Source organism: Arachis stenosperma, chromosome 2 (assembly GCF_014773155.1).
Source record: "Arachis stenosperma cultivar V10309 chromosome 2, arast.V10309.gnm1.PFL2, whole genome shotgun sequence".
Lineage (NCBI taxonomy): Eukaryota > Viridiplantae > Streptophyta > Magnoliopsida > Fabales > Fabaceae > Arachis > Arachis stenosperma.
Window position 1 is genome coordinate 91739012 of NC_080378.1, and position 16783 is coordinate 91755794.

Here is a 16783-nt window from a genome sequence, read left to right on the forward strand (position 1 = left end):
GGATATATTGTTGTCAACTACTTTTGTACTGTACCCTAGCCGGCCTAAACTTCGCGGGTCGCGACTAGTGGCTATTTACTTACGTTATATATATCTATCTGTTATCTGTCTCTTAATCTCCTTTATGTCTTGTCCGTTTATCGCTTTCGGCTTCACAGTTTACCTTTTCGTTGTCGAAACGTGAGTGATACGTCTTTGCGATTTTATTTCTACTCTTTTCAGGCTTCTCGATTAATACTCCTTTCGAAATTAACTATATTTATATATTAAAAATCCACCAGAGAGTCGTACCACCGTAATATCACTGACTTATGACTCGAGCATAAGGATTTGAATATTAGGGTGTTACATTATGGTATCAGAGCAGTTCGTCCTCGTGAGCCTGAGGGATGGAACTGCTTATGCTTCAATGCATACTCTGAGTCTGTGCCTGTGCTAGTTAGGGTATCTAACTGATACATCTAGCATGAAGTCCATGAGTGTACCTTTGGTACTTTGAAGCACTATTCTTCCGATATTGAGACTGATCAACTTAATATCGATTGTTTGGTGTGTAGATGAACCAGATGGCGCCTCGTGGACCCGGTCGTGGACGTGAGAGAGATCGTACGAGTACTCAGGAACCAGAAATCAACCCGAATAACCCGGTAAGCCTTATGGCGGCTTTGGAGAATATGGCTGCTGCTATGCAGACCACTGCAGAGGCTCTTGGGCAACAGATAAACAATAATGGCAATGGTGGAAGAGGAGCTCAAGGCCCGATGACACTGGCAACCTTCTTAAAGGTTAATCCACCTAAGTTCAAGGGAACCACTAATCCGACTGAAGCTGACACTTGGTTTCAGGCCATGGAGCGAGCACTGCAAGCGCAGTTGGTGCCTGAAGAGCAGTGTGTTGAATTTGCTACCTATCTGCTCACGGGGGAAGCATCGCATTGGTGGCAAGGGGCTCGACGTCTCCTGCAGCAGGGGAATGATCCTATCACCTGGGATGCCTTCCAAGTGGAATTTTATAAGAAGTACTTCCCGAATTCTGCTAGAACGGTCAAGGAACTTGAATTACTGCAACTGAAGCAGGGTACAATGTCCGTATCTGAGTATACAGATAAATTTGAGGAGTTATTCAGGTATTCTCATATGTGTCAAGGAACCCCGAGAGACTTCGAGGAATGGAAGTGTATTAAGTATGAAGGAGGACTTCGAAGTGAAATCCTGAGCTCCGTTGGACCGATGGAGATTAGGGTCTTCTCCGAACTTGTGAACAAGAGCCGTATTGCTGAAGAATGTGTGAGGAAGGCTGTTGAGGCGAAGAATGACCATCGGGAATTCCACCGCAAGGAGCACAATCAAGAGCACCCAACAAGGGGCCAAGAGTTTAAGAGAAGAGGATACCCACAACGTTTTCCCCAAAGGCGAAATGACCTTGCGACGAATAAGAATTCCCAAGGAAAGGGTAGGGAAAAACAAATAGTGGCTGCTTCGGATGTTTTGAGCTGTCAGAAATGTGGAGGTCATCACCCAAATAGGCCGTGTCGTTATGGTTCGGGTTTGTGTTACAATTGCGGAAGGCTAGGACATTTGGTCAGAGATTGCCCACACCGGAAGGATCGGGAGACTGCCAGGTCCGATTTTCGTACCCGAGGTAATAAGAAAACTGATAACTTAATTCCTTACCACTTTACATAATGCTGAAGGCTGGTATTCACTCGTAATACATGGTCGAATGAAAAATTATGATCTGTTCTAGATAACCCTAAGTTATCTTAATAAAAGGTTTGGTGAGCATAAATGATTAGGTAGGCCTTTAACGGAAAGCAACCTCAGAATGGAATGACTAGTGGGTGATGTCAAAGCCATCATTCGGGAACTCCGTGTCGAGGTAGATTGGGACTTTGCCATGGTTGTAGAGGAGTTGGACATGTGTCCTAGAAAAGTCCTAAGAAGGTCAACCGGAATACTACCAAGAGCCAACAACAAGGTCGTGTGTTCACTACAACAACGGGGGATACCGTTAGATCCGACAGTTTGGGAATTGGTAACAACGTGCTAAAGGCACGATTAAGTTAGTATGTGATTTTGGCTATCATAGATAGAACTCTAATGAATGCCAGTCATGCTAAGTTGTGGTTGAGTACTTGAGGAAGTAAGTGATAAAGCTCGTACTAGACGAGAGGTCAGAATAAAGCAACAGAAACTTGTGGAAGCAGTAACACAGGATAGCTACGAATAAGAGTTGTAAAAGTTTAATATAGTATCTTATGTTTGAATACTAGAAGGGTTAAGAGGGTTACTGAAAGTAATGATCCCCAAATAGTTGGAAATGATTGCGGCTGCGAGCTTTGATGGTTCTAAAGCGGATGAGGAAATTTTCACTAATGCACAATTAGATTTAGATGATGATTGAGTGCCAGTTGTTGTGTTCGAGAGATGAGTGCTATGATGTTTGGTCATGGTGACCTTGGATTTAGATTGAGGTTTATAATGATCGGTTTTGAAAGAAGAATGTGAAAACCATTAAATTGAAATGTTGATGCGGTACTGAGATTGGTTTGAGGGAACCCGTGACGGGTGGTAAACTCCAGTTTTTAGGGAGGTGCTGTTGAAAATTCTCCCAGGAATTTGAAGGGGTGTTGGTTATATTTTTGAAAATGATTTTTGATCTGAGTAACTTCAACAAAAGAGATGTGTCTCAAAAGCTTTTATAGATTAGTAGAGCAAAGCGGATTCATAAGAGTTTGTCAGCTTGTTAGTACAAACTCATTGGATTCTGAAAACGAAAGAAGCTTTGATTGATTATAGTGATGTGGGATGACGGCTATGATTAACGATGATGACAATATTATTGATGACATGATTTGAGATTTAATAAGGTGTGAGTTGATGAGACGATAAAAGTAAGGAACGAATAAACGAGATCCTCAGAGATAGAGAAATCAGAGCGCGGCAACGGAAGCGCGCAGAGTAAAAGGACCTTGGAACTGTTATGCGTTGTATATAAAGGCACACTACGTGCACGTACTCGTAGTGATTGATGGAATTTTCGAGGGCAAAAATTTCTGTTAGGGGGGTAGAATGTAATACCCGGTCTAACCGAAATTAATTAAATAATGAGTTAAGTAGGAGCGAATATGGTTGGAAGATTTGGCAATTGGAATTTGATGATTTAAATATGATATTTGGATTCAGTGAATTTTTCCGAGTCGGAAGACATAGTTTTCTGCGTAAAAGCACGCAGTAGAATTTTGACCGGCAGTACCGGCTGAGACCTGTCTGGTACTGCAGCTGAGAAAATTGATTATGAGTAAATAAGATTAAGAAATGAGGAATTATGATTAGGGGAGGTAGAAATATTTGAAGTGCGATTTAAAGCGCTAATCTTAAAGGTTTTGGTCCAAAATTGGGCCAACGGACAACAATAAGTGAACTGGGCCTAAGTGGGCCCAAGACCCAACATATATAAACATTAGTTATGAGCATTTCAGCTCATTTTTACCCTAAAAGAGGAGTGTGGGGCGCTGAATTGAGAAGAGGGAAGAGAAGAGAGAAAACCTAACTCTCTTTGACCTTCAAACCACCATAACTTGAGCTATGGAGCTCCGATTGACGAGCCGTTTGCGGCCACGCATCGCTCTTCTCATCCTCTACAATTCTATCTAAGTTTTGTGGTGAGTATTCCATTCATCTCTGCCCAGTTTTCGAATTTCCCCACTGTTACACGTTTTTGGGAAGTTAGTGTTGAAATCTTGTGATTTTGGGTGTTTAGGGATACTCCAACATGGATTCTAAGTGGGTTCTATCCCTACTTCATATGGGCTGAGGTAAGAAGTGCTCAAACTCTTGTGATTTATCATCCTTATGAGCCCTAGGTTGATGTATGTATGTGATATTGGTTATGTTAGTGTATTTGGTGGATTTGATGCACAATTGGGAGGTTGGTATTGCTTGTGGAGCTTTGGTAAGGCTTGGAGCTAAGGGTTGGTGGAGACTTCCATAGAAGAGGCTCAATTGATTTGGCTACAAGAGGTACGGTTTAAGTTCCATTTAAGTACCGTGTGGTGTGATGAGAATTCCTAGGCTAGATGCCCCTAGGATTAAGTTTGGATTGTGTAAATGGTTGATGCTAATATGCATAGTTGGTATGTAATGTGAACTGATGATTGGGTTGAGAATTGTGTGGCCTTGTGTGCTTTGTGTATTGAAAATTTGATGTATTGGGTAATGAGTATTAAATTGTGGTTTATGCATTTAAATTGTGAAATTGGGCCGGAGGCCGTATATTTTGGGCCGGAGGCCGGAAAGAGGTAAGGAAGGTAAGTTGATGTGTGCATTGTATGATGACACAAGTGATTGGATGAATTTCATATAATGAATATATGAATGATTGGGTTGGTTATTGGGTAATGAGGTTTGAGGAGTTGAAGTGTGGAAATTGGTAATTTTGGGTGAAATTGTATAGATGAGGTATGTTTGATTTTGGTTGAGATTTATTATGTGGTCATATATGTGAGTATGATTATTGATGCCTTGATGGTATGATAATGCATGAGAGGTATATATTGTGATATATGTTTGAGGAATGATTAAGGTTGATTTGTGGGTGGAACCACGTGATAGTGATTATGATATTGATTATGTATAATGATGGTTGATTGGAAATAGTATTGTTGGAAATTGAGATGAGGAAGGACGTATGACATGTTGATATGCTTGGAATTTAGCCAGTTGCTTGAAATGGGTAAAGATGGTTATATGATGGTTTTGTGATTCGGGGTAAAGTGTTGATGTATGAGTTGAGGAGGCTTGATGTTGATTTTGGTATATTTCGATTGGTTTCAAAAAGGGTTGAAATTGGCATGTTTTGATTGATTTTGAAAAGAGTTGAAAATGGCTTGTTTTGAAAATGGCACTTTGTGGTTTTATATGAAAACATGGTTTTTGGGCATACTTTGACGGGACATAACTTGGACTACGGATCTTTGTTTTGTGCCAAATCTGTTTAGAAATGAAATTGGATCCGGGATGTCCATGCCGTTCGAAGAACGGGTGAAAAACGATTTAAAATGAGGAAGTTATGTCCGTCGGAAGATTGGGGGTTGAAGCTGTGAAATCTACAGTTTTTAACTTAGAAAATTTTTAGCAGAATAACCCCTTGCGCGTGGGCGCACTTGGCGCGTACGCGCCGATCTTCCAGAAAACGCCATCCACGCGTGCGCGTGATGTGCGCGGGCGCGCCGATAGTGCTGCACCCAATGCCCAGCCATTTTCCAGAGAGTTGTGCCAGAACTGTGCCAGCTTTGTGCCTGGGGCACGAGAGTATCCACGCGTACGCGTGGTTGACGCGTGCGCGTCGATTTGGCAAATCTTTAATCCACGCGTTGGCGTGCATGACGCTTGCGCGTCGATGAGTTTTTAAGGACATCCACGCGTGCGCGTGGAATACGCGTACGCGTGGCATTGTTTTCATGCCAAAGTTGATATTTGAGTTTTAAAAGCCAAATCTCATACTTCTAAGCCTCCGATCTCACCACTTATATCTTAAATCTTTATGATATGCCTAGCTATTAGAAAAGGGCTAGTGAATGAGGTGACTTGCGAGTGAAGCAAGGGAAAAATGAATAATCAATGAGGATCATTGAGGATTATGTGAGATGTGGAGGATGGTGGTGGAAGTGCTTGTTATGCCATTGGCCGAAGGGCCGTAATTGTTTATGAATTGGCTGGTTCTGGATTGAACCGTGAGCCGGAATAGCTGTGTATGCTATGAATATTGGCTGGTTCTGGATTGAACCGTGAGCTGGAATAGCTGTGTATGCTATGAATATTGGCTGGTTCTGGATTGAACCGTGAGCCGGAATAGCTGTGTATGCTATGAATATTGGCTGGTTATGGATTTAACCGTGAGCCGGATGGCTGATATGGATGTTGATCCATGGATGAGAATTCATGCATGTTTATGCTGAATTATTGATAATTGTGAATTTCACTTCCACTATCTGAGATACGAGTTTACCTGGGTAGTAGCAAGGGTTGTGGTTCGTCCCGCTTGCTCCGGGTCAATGCTTGTGTTTTCTCTGGTTGTAAGGGTGACAGGGCACCGATACCCTCTAATGGCGACAGGGCGCAGATACCCTCTAATGGCGACAGGGCGCAGATACCCTCTAATGGCGACAGGGCGCAGATACCCTCTAATGGCGACAGGGCACATATTCCCTCTAATGATATTAATACGCAACAGAGAGACTGTGCCCGGGTTAGCTACCGGACACGTCGGGTTGGCTTGATAACCGACAGATGATATCATCAGCCATAGGGCAGGCATACATCATTTGCATATGTTTGAATTGTTTGGGTTTGCCTATTTGTTTTGGATTTCTATATCATATATGCTATGTTACCTGATTACATGCTACTTGTTCTACTTGTACCTTATTTGTGTATTACTTGACTGTATTGCTTGTGTTTGTACAACTGAGAGATCCCTCATGATGGTGTTGGTGGATGTTGGGGGCTATTCTTGATGAGATGAATTGATAATGCGCTTTGCATAATGATGATGATTTTTGAATAAGACTATTTGAGCCCCCTGGGTGGACGTAGTGATGTGATTTCACTGGCTCCAGGCGAGGGTATGATGTATTGATATAGAGCTGCTGAGGCAGAGCAACTGGTAATGGTTTTGCTTATGATTCTGAGTCCGATTCGTGAAAGAATCAGTGGATTGGGGAAAACATGTGTAATATGAACTAGATTTAGTATCCCCTTACGTCAGATGCCTATTTATGGATTAGTGAGAATCTAGGCTGGATATTTGGTGAAAAGAAGTTTAGGATGCTTAGTGAGTTTTTATTGCAGTGCATTGGTTTTATTTGGCACTTTTACCGTACTGGGAACCCATGGGCCCGGGGTTCTCATTCCGTATATATCTCTTGTTTTTCAGATACAGGTCCAGGTGCTCAGAAGTGAGCTGTGGTTCGTCTGAGAGACGGCGAAGATGTTTATTTCCTCTACCTTGTGTTTTGATTAGAATCTCTCCATCTTTGTTTTGAAAAGATTATATTATGTATTGAACTCTTTGGAACTTGCCTATAGAGGCTCTCATGTTTCCTTTGGGAGAGATTAGGATATATTGTTTTCAACTACTTTTGTACTGTACCCTAGCCGGCCTAAACTTCGCGGGTCGCGACTAGTGGCTATTTACTTACGTTATATATATCTATCTGTTATCTGTCTCTTAATCTCCTTTATGTCTTGTCCGTTTATCGCTTTCGGCTTCACAGTTTACCTTTTCGTTGTCGAAACGTGAGTGATACGTCTTTGCGATTTTATTTCTACTCTTTTCAGGCTTCTCGATTAATACTCCTTTCGAAATTAACTATATTTATATATTAAAAATCCACCAGAGAGTCGTACCACCGTAATATCACTGACTTATGACTCGAGCATAAGGATTTGAATATTAGGGTGTTACACACAGGACCACAAGTGAAGAAACTTGATTCAATCAATCAAAAAATACATCTAAATAACTTTTGGATCCAAATATTGCATCAATATGTTTAATGTTTTAAATGACACAAGAATTCCTAGACTTGTCATATACAACTTCATTTAACGTAGTCAGCTCAATAATCTTAATAGCACAATATTTTATTGAATTTGACACCAGAACTATCACAAAATGAAACAAGACATACTCACAACACCATAAGTATGGGAATTTGATTCAATCAACCAGAAAAATACATCCAAATGTGTTATAGATCAAAAAATGCATCAATATGCTGTAAATGGTACAGGAATTCCTAGACTTATCAAGTATGACTTCATTACCACACAATCGGTTCATTGATATCAATAGCATAACATTTCATTAAAATTGATGCTGAAAATATCACCAAATGATACAAGACATGCTCATGGGGCCACAAGTGTAGCAACCTAACTCAACTAGAAAATACCTCCAATTGATTTTTTTTATCCAAAAATTGTATCAATATGTTATAAATGACACATGAATTCTTAAACCTATTATATATGACTTCATTACCGCACAGTTAGTTCAATAATCTCAATAGTATGACATTTCATTGAAATTGACATAAAGAACTATCACCAAATGACACAAGACATGCTCACAGGGCCACAAGTGCAGAAACTTGACTTATTCAACCAGAAAAATACATGCAAATAACTTTTGGATCCAAAAAATGTATTAATGTGTTGTAAAGGACACATGAATTTCTAATCCTATCATACATGACTTCACTACCACAAAATCAACAAATACAATCAAGTATTGTTCCTAATTTGCTATTGTTTTGTGAGAACACAAACAGAATCTACCAAATGTATAAAAGCACAAGAATCTATTGTTTCACGAGAGAGAATGCGGGATTAAACAATCGATTTGAAATACAGAGAGACCAAAAACACAAGAAATCGATTATTTACTTACTTTTATGCTTTGTTGTTTTGCGTTTCGGTGTTGTTTTTGACTGAGTATATGATACGAGCCTTGATTGTGAGAGATTTTTGTGTGTTGTTTCAGTATTGATTGAGAGTGAGAGAAGAAACGATTTTTTAAAAATGTATTCATAATTCAAAGTGCGATATGCAAAACGTTTCCGTTAGTGGGTGAGTTGGAGAGTGGTTTACATGCACTTATTATTATATTAGTTTTTGTTGTATTTGGATTAATTTTGTTGAATTTAATTGACAAAAAAATTTGAATGTATAACAGAATTGTTTTTTTAATAAAAGAAATTATATGATTGTTCCAAAATTTTTTTTTTTTACTTTAGTACAAACAAATGGTTTAGTTTTAATCATATAACTAGTTGATATGTCATGTCACTTTAAGATGCAACAAATCATTTTGTGACAAATAATGGTAATCTGTCACATAGTGTTTAATGTGACATAATTATCTAATTGGCACTATTAATTTAATTTATAATTATATTTTTTTAAAAATTAATATGACTACCATCTTTTGAATACCAATTTAAAGAACATAAGAAGGAATTTGAGTATTAATAAACCTGTTGTATCAGGTGTTGTACAATTCCTGAAGCGTTTGTTGTTAACAAAAGATAATAACAGCGTTTGTTAAGTAAATTCTTCCATATATGGAGTTTTAGTGCACCGCAATTAAGAAGAAAGAAAAGGAGCATTACAATTTTGCTTGGACTAAAACTTTTTTGTTTTTATTGTTTTCATTTGAGTCTATTTTATTTTTCGATTAATATTAAATTATCATAAAATTATGATAAAAATAAAAAATTAAAAGACTTGAAAAGACAATAATATTATTTTGGAATTAATTTTAAGAGCCTAAAATATCTTTTAATATTAAGGTTATTTAATTTGAATTAAAAAATTAATTTAATCATAAAAAAGGTAAAATAAGTTTGTAATTAATTTTAAAAAGACAAAAGTATTCTTTTAAGATAAGTATTATTTGATTGTTTTAAAATTTAAAATTTATATTTGAATTTAGGTTTAATTATTCTGTTGGTCCTTATAGTTTCGCAAAATTTTCAATTAGGTCCCTATACTTTTTTTCTTTTAATTGGGTCCTTATACCATATTAAATTTTTTAATTAAATTCTTATTAACGGTAAAAGTAAGAAAAACATTTATAAAATATAAACTTACTAATTTACCCTCACTCCTTCTCTTCTTTCTTTCACTCTCACCTCCGATCCATCATCTTCTTGCCCTCTTTTTCTGTCTCTATCCTTCTTCTACCAACAAGCTCCCTTCTTTCATGGCAGAAATGATCATACAACACAAATTCAAAACTAAAATTTTGCCATAATTAATTTTTAGCATGATTAAAAATAGAATTTTTGTCATGACATAATCATTTAATTACAAATAAAACACATAATTAAAACTCATAATAAGAATTTTTTTAACACAATCAATTTTATTTAACATAATTATTGGACAAAAGTAAAACCAATTCAAAAATACAAGTAAAAACAGAAATATAATAAAGCAAAAACAAAATGAAGGTAAAGCAGAATGAAGCAAAAGTAAAATGAAGCAGAAGAAAAGGTAAAAACAAAATGAAGCAGAACGGAGGCTGAATCTGAGACAGCAAACAACGACAACGGACACGAAGAAAGCAGTTCGTCGATAACATCTTCCAACAACGATGGCAGTAGCCGTGTCAGCCGTGTCACCCTTCGCCGCCTCGCTCTTCCTCAACCCCTTTCTTACTCCTCGCAATGTGATATCTCTTTTGTGGTCTATCTGTCGTATTGTCTTTCTCTCTCTTGAAGCGTGAAGGGTAGTGGAACAAGGATTCGACGATGCTCCTATTCGATTGACGCAACAGATTTGGGAAGGTGGAGAAGTCGAATGTGACGGTGTTGGAGGCCGTCTCAAAAGTCGATGCAACAGAGCTGGGAACTTTTATTCGGTGGAAACCTCAGCATAGTTCCGAGAGCTTTTCTTCAGTGAAAAATGCATGGGTTTGGACCTTCTTCATCGCCAGCATCACTGCCATATAGCCGCATCGACATCTATGAACTTTTTCAAAGCGATGAATTTCCATCGAATGTCCTCTTTCGCCCGCAGTTTCTCCAACTCCTTCTTCCCTTCAACCTCTTGTGTTTCTGGTCATTGAATCGAGTTTGGGAGGTGTAAGAAGAGGTGGTCGGGGGGTGGAATTGGAGTGGAAGGAAGGGTGTGGTGGAGGTGGGAGGAATGAAGGTGAGAGAGAGAGAGGCAGGAGCAGAGGAGGGGGACGAAAAGGTGAAAGAAGAGTAAAGGGTTAATTTTGTCTTTCTCAAAATAAAAAGGGAGACACAATTTATGAATTTAGAAAAAATTGAGGGAATATTTAATTTAGGAATGGAATATTCCGTTAAATCAAACGGTTTTGTTACGGTAGAGACCTAATTAAAATAAAAAATTGGTACAGGGACCCAATTAAAAGGAAAAAAAGTATAGGGACCTAACTAAAAATTTCGTGAAACTATAGAGACCAACAGAGTAATTAAACCTTGAAATTAAAAGGATGAAATTATTCCTTCTCAAGATTATTTTAAGATATCTATTTAAAGTTTAATTAAAAAAATAAAAATATCTTTTAGTATTAATATATTTAAATATATTAAAAATTAAAAATTTAGTATTATAAAATATTATATTTAGGATTAAAATAATAAAAATACCAAAATACCATTTAGTTTGTGTAGGTATATTGGAAGGGAAAAATTGCTTGTATGCGACTAATTACTTGAAAATATTTCTAAATTACATTTAATTTTAAAATCTAAATTTATATGTATACTGTTTAACGTGAAATAAATATCCCGTGTAAGAAAATGAATTTAATTATAATTTTTTTTTAATTTTATAAATTAATTATCTTAAAAATTTTATATCTTAATTTTAATTATTTATATTTTGTTATCCCATTATATCAAAATTTATTTTTATTATATATATTAAAGCAAATATTATGTTGTGATTTTTTTTGTGCTACCTTTGTATCTTTTTATTTAAACATGAATTGATAAAAATAAATATTAATATATAATAAGAATTTCATTTATTTAAGTATTAGAAAGAAAATATGATTTACAAAAATAAAAAATATTGTTGAAATTATTATCAAAAATTTAAAAAAATATAATTTAAGTAATTTATATACATAATTTACTTAAATAGATTTAACTCTCGAATATTTTTCGAAGAGGACGTACATTATGAAAGATTTAGACAAAAATATATTTAAAAACAAATCCCCGTAATCATTGCTAATTTCATTGCGAAAAAAATGAAGAAAAAAACACTTTAAATTTAAATGTTGTAAGATAAATAAATAAAAAAAATAAATATAGAAATATAGAAATATAAATAAATAATTTTAGTATTAATATTTTTTAATATTAGTATTTTAATATAATTGAGATAGAATATATGTATTTCAATATATAAAGATAAAGAGAGAAGTGTTGTATAAAGGAATGATTTTTTATTTTGTGTATTATGTTTCAAGCTATAAAGTTTTATTTATACATGTATAAATTCATCATTTTTAAATTTTATTAAAGGTTGATTTTCTGTGAGAATTTTAAGTCTTTTTCTTAAAAATTTTAACCACCCATATTATTAATGAATATCCACTGATGCATATCACAACACAAAAGACTTAAGACTTTGGATTCCAATGTTTGAAGACTAAGAATGGATAAAAATTTAATTCTCTGCAAATTAGTTGGATGTTATATGATATTTTTTTTCAAAAATAAAGTAAAGAAATATTTGTAAAATAACAATAATAACAAAAATAATAATAAATATATTAAAAAAATTAAATATATTTTTGTATTTAATAATTTTTAAAATTTTTAAAATTATTTCTAATATTTAATTTATTCAAATTTATATCAATAATTAAAATAACATTGTAATTTAAATTTTGAATTTAATTGTAATATATTAACATTGTAAACAATTTTACAGTATTATTTAATCAAATGATATATCTAAATGAATTTTTAAGTAATTAAATTTAAGATATATTTAGTTTTACATAATAGTTAATTTTAATATATTGATACAATCGTACAATCCACATTTATTTTTTATAATAATTCAAACTATCAATAAAAATAATAGTTACTTTTTGATAATATGATGTTATATAATTAGATGTATGTATAAAATTAATTACGCTAACAGTATATCAAAATTCAATTCTACTAATACATAAAAATACTTTAATACAATATATTATACATTAATATTAAATTCTTTATTTTCTTACTGCCAATATTTTTTTTGGTTAATTTTATCCATCGATCATGTCATCATCATCCTCATTATCACTTCTCATTTCAACATGTCATCATCATCACCGCACAAGCCACTATATTACCTCTGCTACCACTATCCCATTAAATCAGTGGCGAGCTTAGTTTAAACAAGGGATCATAGTCTCCAAATTTTTTATAAATAAATTCGTAGTTAGTGCAATTAGTTTAAATACTTTACTATAATTTAAAATACCCAATAAATTCAATAAGTAACACTCTCTTTACCTTTAAGTTTAAATATAAAAAATTTAATATTTTTTAGTTATTTAATTTATTATTATTTTATATTTTATTATTTATTTAATTTAATTTTTTATATGATAAAAAATAATAAAATATTCAATAAGTATTAATATTATTATATTTGTATAAATTGATAAAAAATTTAATAAATATTATAAATTTTAATATTTGTCCTTCTAACTTTTTTTTACATATTCTATAGAATATATATTCAAATTTTTATATAAAATAATAATGAAAAATCAAAGAAGTGATACATTTTTTAAGAGGAATGCTAATATTTAAGAAAGAGAATATATAACTTTTACAATATCAACATTTGTAGATAGTTCTTTTGCTTTAATGAATCACGAAAAAAGTGAAATACAACTTTTAAAAATTCAAAAAATTACATATGATAAGTTTGACCTTAATTTTTTGGAACAAGATCCTAAAAAACGGCTTTAAATTTGGCAATATCACCCAAACCAGAGAGATGAGGTTAGACAAACTTATCTTAAATAGGGTTATATCAAAAATATTTTGACAATTATTCTCTATCTGACCTCCCAAAATTTTATTTCAAGTTCCGCCTACATTGCACCCATCGCCATTTTATTTTCTCTCCTCAGACTTTTCTTTATCGTACTTGATTCCATCTCCTTTATCACGCTAACAAATGTGATGATAAGAGAGAAAGTTAAAATGGATGAATTCAGAAGATGGATATCAAATAAAATTCCACATGAATAAAAATAGAGTTTATCTTATGACTCAAATAAAAAATTTCTACAATTCTATTCCAACCTCAACGGTAATCTGCATAAAACGCACGAATTAAGTTATATATGATACTTTCTTGATAGTAAAGTACAATGATGAGAATGGTGTAATGAGATAACAATAGATAGAGGTCGTTAGAGATGAAAGTAGTAAAATTTTTGGTTTAGAATTTTGGTTTACATTTGTAATAATATAATTCTCTGTAGGAATATAATAGGTATTTTATTCTCAAAACTAATATTTAATAAAGTAAATTAATAATTAGATCCTGTAAATTTTGATTTTAGACTAATAAATTTCAGAAGAAACAAAAAGTACTAATTTAATTTTCTATAATAGTAAATTTGAGCATGTCTTTTTATTAATTTATCATGTAAGACTTAACAGTGATATTTATATGTACGTTAACTACTATGATATATCTATTTATAAAAGATCATTTGTAGATAATAATTTTTGAAATAAAAATTTATCTGATTTGGTAGAATTTATGGTAAATACAAATTAATTAAAAAAAATTATATAAAAACTCAAATGATAATAAATGTTTCATAGTTTAACACTATATCGTTTTCATATTCATGTGACAACAATAGAACGTAGATAATAAAAATACATGGACAACTTCATTTTGTTTCGACACTATCTATTGATAGAAGTACACACATGTCTACCGTTTATTATTATTGAGGATCTAAAGCTTTGTGTAACACCCTATCACACAGAACTTTACACCTAGGATGTAAAACAGAGGTTGTTGCTACGACCTATAAAAGTAAAATATATATATATATATATATATATATATATAGTTGAAAAGGGTTTATATCTAGGAGCCTGTTGAAGAAGAGCTAGGATGAAAGCGTTAATATATAGAAAAAGAATTCCAAAGATACAAATAACAAAACTTTTGATCCAGCTCGCGAAGTAAAACCGGCAAGAACATCTATACATATATACACACATGAAAATTCCAAAAGAGACCAAGAATACAGTTTACAAAACCTATCTCTCCAAATCAACCTCTAGGAGGGATAAAGCAATATATATATATATATATATATATATATATAAGTGGAGATATACAAGTATCTATATATACATCAAAACTAAAATAAAAATCCTAAGCACAAAGATCTTCGCTTTCAGAAGCTCTCAGTATGTCTCAGCGATGTGTCTCACGTTTTGCATCTGAAAACCACAAAATATGTATGGGATGAGAACCGGAAGTTCTGAGCATGGTAACGATACCCACATAACTAACATATAAGGTCCCGGAAAAGTCGAAGGCGATCCTAGAACTCCAACACTTAGATTCAAACTTAAAACTAACGTTGAAAATCATAAACAGGGTAAGGTATCTAAGGATTCTATATTCTATCTCAATTTCTAACTTAACCCCTAAGTTCATTGCCTTTCCTCCAATCCTCTAAAACTCCAGTGCACAGACAAACAATGCATACAAAGAAAACACAAGTAGTTTACGGTTACAGCAAACAGAACATATAACAGTTAAGCATGAATATCAATTACACAAACCCAAGAATGCAAAACCAAACAAGTCACTCAAATGCATATGATGCATGCCTTCCCTACTGGCCATAAGCTCACGTGTCGGTTACTTTGCCAGAACTCGACACATCCGGTAGCTAACCCGGATATCGTCCTCTTGAAAACCGGTGGGCGGTACACCACTACGAACCCCACCTGACGGGCGGTACACCACCATGAACCCCACCATTGTGAGCGGTACACCACCACGAACCTCGTAAGATCTTCAATTGAAAAGCAATACACTCATGTGGACGGTAAATCACCACGAACCCCACATAACATTCTCTTTTAAAAACGTGTGAGCGATACACCACCGCGAATCCCACATACATCTCGACACTGGGCAAGCGGTAAATCACCACAAACCTTGTCAGGTCAAGCTCAAAACAATTTCACTTTCAAATTCATTATAAAACATTCATGCATATCCATTCATAATCATTCAAAATTATTCATTAAGGCCAAATTCATCATATACATATCATATTTCTACACTTCTCATTTTCCAACTCATTATGTCTCAATCCATCTTCACCAAGTTATTAATCCAATAATTCAAGTTCAAAACAACATATCAATAAACATAATCATTATTATTTACCAACCTCCACGTACAATATTACACATCACAACATCATAACCTTAACCACAATCTCCATTACTAACCAACACCATAATCTATATAACATACTTCATTATTCATCAAGCTATCATCATCATGGTTCATCATTATCAACAATTCATTAATTTCAATGTCAAGCATAAAAAATTCACATCTCATGCTCTTACAATAACTAGTCAATCCAACCAACCAATTCAACATCCATATACATCAAATTTGACAATTATCCTCATTATTTACTAATCAGAACAATTCACATATTCATCCTATTCTACAGTCAACTAACCTATATTTTCACAACACATTATATTTTAGTTATGAGAAACTAAAATCATACCTTGGCTGATTTCTCTTAAAGCTCGAAACGTCACAATTATCACTGTTTCTCAATAGTCCAAGGCTCCAAGACCTTACCAAACAGATTTTTCAGTCTCAAAAGCCAACTTCAAGTCTCCAATACCACCAATTTATTTCCAAAAATACACAATTCAATCTAATTTTACAAAACAACACTAAAATTACCATAGATTTCACTAATTAGATAACTTGACAAGGATTAAACATTTCTCACATTATCGACAGAAGTTTGAGACAAGATCCGGCAAGTTCACAAGATTAATTTAATCTTAAGGCACCAAAATCACATAATTCTTCAAAATAAATTCTCAATTTTTTGAAACTGAGATGAGAAGATCTGGGTAAGAAAACTCAAGTTTCTTACCAAATTGTTTAGTGGGTCTTGAAGAGGATTTCGAAACGAATGTATG